Source organism: Elaeis guineensis, chromosome 10, assembly GCF_000442705.2.
Source record: "Elaeis guineensis isolate ETL-2024a chromosome 10, EG11, whole genome shotgun sequence".
In the NCBI taxonomy this organism is placed as follows: domain Eukaryota; kingdom Viridiplantae; phylum Streptophyta; class Magnoliopsida; order Arecales; family Arecaceae; genus Elaeis; species Elaeis guineensis.
This window is the reverse complement of record NC_026002.2, coordinates 25,157,770-25,162,165: the sequence shown is the minus strand read 5'-3', so window position 1 is coordinate 25,162,165 and position 4,396 is coordinate 25,157,770.

Sequence of the window (4,396 nt, the reverse complement as noted above, 5' to 3'; positions counted from 1 at the left end):
ATTGATGCAGAGAATGGGATATTTTCATTAGCATATGCAATTGTCGATGAGGAAACGACTGCAAGTTGGAGTTGGTTTCTTTTCCAGCTCAGAACACATATCGTTAAAGATAGAAATGGAATATGCTTAATTTCTGACAGGCATCCAGGTATATTAAATGCCATCGCAGATGAGTCTATTAGATGAAGTCCACCACGTGCTTATCATCGATACTGTTTAAGACATATCTGCAGTAATTTCAACACTCATTTTAAAAATGTGCAGCTGAAAAGAGCAGTATGGCAAGCAGGAAGTGCTCATCAAGTTCGTAAATTCAATTTTATCATGGGTAGGATTAGAACAGTGAATGAAGAAGCTTGGAGCTGGTTGTCCGAGATAGAAAAGGAGAAGTGGACATTGGCACATGATGATGGCCTACGCTATGGTGTTTTAACTACAAATTTGTTGGAGGTTTTTAACAGTATTTTACGAGGAGCTAGAAATGTGCCAATTACAGCTTGTGTTCAACTGACATTTTATCGTCTTGTCAAATATTTCAATACGAGGCATGCCCAAGCCTTGAGATATGTAGAGGAGAATCAAAATAATCTTTTTACTCCTCATGTTGCAATTAAAATTGCTGAAGATCAAGTTAAGGCTAACCAGCACCGAGTAACAGCATTCAACCTTCAAAGAGGTATATATGAAGTGCTTACGAGAAGAGCAAGCGGAGGATTACGAGGTGGAGGAAATTCTCATACTGTTACATTAGCTGAAAGAAAATATTCTTGTGGAAAGTGGAGCACGTACAAATATCCATGTTCACATGTTTTAGCTGTGTGTCAAGAAATTGCTATACATTTTAGTGCTTTTGTGGATGATGCATATACAATTATAGCATACATGAATGCTTGGAGCGGTAATTTCAATCCACTACCACATGAAGATTATTGGATGCATACACGTATGTTCAAATGTATGCCTGATCATCATCATTTGAGACCGAAGCAGAAAGGTAGACCAAAGTCAACGAGACTACGAAATGAAATGGATGATAGGCAAATAAGAAATAAGAACCACTGTGGTATTTGTAGGGAACAGGATCATGATCGTCGTCGCTGTCCTAGGATATTTCAACATACTTCAACTTCAAGCAGTGGAAAAAATTGAAAGCTTCGACAATTTATTGTTGTCATTGTTTTATGAATTACTGTGGGATTGTATTTGAATTTTCGTGTTTAATATGTTGGGATGAACTGAATTTTGTGTTTAAGTTGTATTGTGTGATAATATTGTATTTAAAAAAAAATTAAAATATATTATCTTATTTTTTTAATACATCTGTGATAATATTGCTTGAGACAGCGTATTATGGCTTACGATCCACGATATCCCGGTCCCCGAGACAGCAACATTCCTACATTGCAGGAGCACCATCGATCACAGACTATTTTAGATGGTGGCGTAAGCATTACAATCTTATTTACTCTTTAAATTTTTATTTTAAAAATTATGTACGTTATCTAATTATTATATTTTATTGCAGGAGTCTAGACATCTTCGTCTACGACGATCCGATGCAGATTTCTGGAGGACAGAGGACATCCCAGATAGAGTGTTAGATTATTTACGATATCTGAGATTTTATGGAGTATATCGGATCGATCGTATACAGATGGACGTTGGTCTTATTACTGCTTTGCTTGAGAGATGGCGTCCAGAGACACACACATTTCATCTTCCATTTGGTGAGGCGACCATCAGTTTACAGGATGTCAGCATCCTTACTGGACTACCAGTTGATGGAGATCCAATTACCGGAGTTGATCCCACACTTACCATTCCGGAGTGGCAGGCTTTGTGCTTGCGATTGTTAGGGTTTGAGCCCGACACACATTTTTTTGATCATTCACGACTCAGGATTGAGTGTTTGGATGATCGTTATCGTCATTTTCATATTGCGGATGATGCACCAGAGGAGATGGTGCAGCAGTATGTTAGGGGTCAGGTGCTGCGATTGTTAGGTGGTGTCCTGTTACCTGATACTTCATCGAATAAGATGAAGTTGATGTTTTTGCCATTATTAGAGGATTTAGACTTCGCTCGTCGACTCAGTTGGGGCAGTGCAGTACTAGCTTGTCTATACCGAGCTATGTGTCGGGGTTCCTATGCTGATCAGAGCGAGATTGGCGGTTATCTTGTATTATTACAGGTACGTAAATTAAAATTTTTAATTTTTAATATTTAATTATATTTTACATTCGATATATCATTTATTTAATTTTTAAATTTTACAGATTTGGGTATGGGAGCGTATGCCGACTATCAGTCCATTACGACAATAGTTGCTCGAGATGCCATCAGAGCAGCAGGATCCTGATGTTCCATTCAGACTAGACGGACCATTAGGATACAGGTATCGAAATATTTTTTTTTATTTAAATTTTATTATTTTAAATTTATTTAATATTAGTACATTGTGAAACAGATGGAACGTTGCATTCAACGTTCATCACGTATCGACAAGAGTGGCACAGGTTTATAGGTGCCAGTTGGATACATTAGTTGATACATCTAGACGGATAAATTTTGAATTTTTTACAAATATCAATTTACAGTATTCATAATCTATTATAATTTTATATTAATTTTTTTTATTTTAACTATATTATATCAATTTTTGTGGGAGCCATATACAGATGGGATATTGGCTATACTGCCGCAGATGTGTACAGTTGGACACGACATATGGACTGCTAGGGTGCCACTTATTTGTTTTGATGTGGTAGAGTGGCATCTTTCCGATCGTGTCCTGCGGCAGTTTGGTCAGACTCAGGGCATCCCAGAGCAGTTTGATACCAGCTAGGGACTTCATCGTATTGATCGACGAGGGAGAGCTCGTATCGACTGGCGTATCAGACATGCACAGTACATCGATATTTGGGATGCACGTCGAGATCACATTGTTCATGGTGATCCTATTTTGAGAGGTCGTTCATATACTGATGACTACATGGCTTGGTTTTTTAGCATTACGGTGCGAGTCATTGGACAGTCTCAGTATGCAGTTTCTGGATACGAGGGCGAGAGTTCTACTGTACGTCTTTTGGTAAGATTACGAAAATTACTTCATGTTATTTGTGTTATATTTTTGTTTTATATTGTACACTATACTGATTGTTTTATACTAACTGTTCTATTTTTATTTTATAGACTGATTCTATGTCGAATCTCGTGTTGGACGCTCGTCGTGCTTTATCTACGACTGATGAGGACGAGCGGATTCAGATACTGTGGGAGATGGAGAGAATATTGGTGGCGATTGGTGTTGATCCACATACCTGTGCGCCTTGGTATGGAGCAGTTCGGGCGCCAGATATGAGTTATACGCCGTCACCATATGCTTCACATATGCCATCACCGCATATTCCGCATATGTCATCATTTGATGCTGCACAGATGCCACCGCCTTTTCATCCACAGATGGCAGCATCTTCTTCTTCCTACATCCCCCAGATGCTATCACCGGGTACCAGTTGGCCACATGAGTATGATACTTTTTTTTCAGGTCCATCCGTGTATCCAGATGAGAGAGTTGAATGGGTCTCTCAGTCCGTAGATGATCCGACAGCATCAGTTATTCCTGAGCAGCATGATCAGCAGATCTCCTCCACTGATATAGGAGAGGAGCCATCACAGCAGGAGCAGCCGGCGAGGACCTTCCTGAGAAGGTCCAAGCGACCACGGGCGCCGCGACGTCCTTGTGGGACTTAGTCTTTGTTGTATTTGTATTTAGTATTTTTACATTTTTATTGTACTATTTTTTTTTTGTACGTTTGACATTTTTATTCTATTGAATAATATTAAATGTTGATTTTATTTTATATTATTTAATTTTAAATGATTGGATATTATGATTGGTGCATATGGATACACATACTCGAACGTGTCTCAGAACATTAGGAGAGAAAACGTTATGCTGAAAGGACTATAAAAATTATAACGTAAATAATAATATATCAAATATTGCTCTTTGAATTAAACTTTAAAAAAAATAAATATTTTTTTAAGTAAAGGAAAGGAATACGTAATAGAATGCTAAAAAGATAAAAATGAAAGAAAACTGAAATTATAATTTCAAATGATAAATTTTTTAAAAAAAATTTAAAAAAAATATCATAAAAAAATAATAAAATAATAATAAAATAGGAATTATAATTATAAATTTTAAAAAAAATTAATTTTAATTTAAATTAAAAATTATCATTTAAATTATTATTTTTATTATTTAATTAAATTTATTTATTAAAAGATTACAAATAGATAAGTAAAGAAATTAAAAAAAATAAAAAAAAAAAGAGAAAACGCCATTCTCTCCCCTCTCCAAACCCCTTTTTCCCCTCCTTCTTCTTTCTCC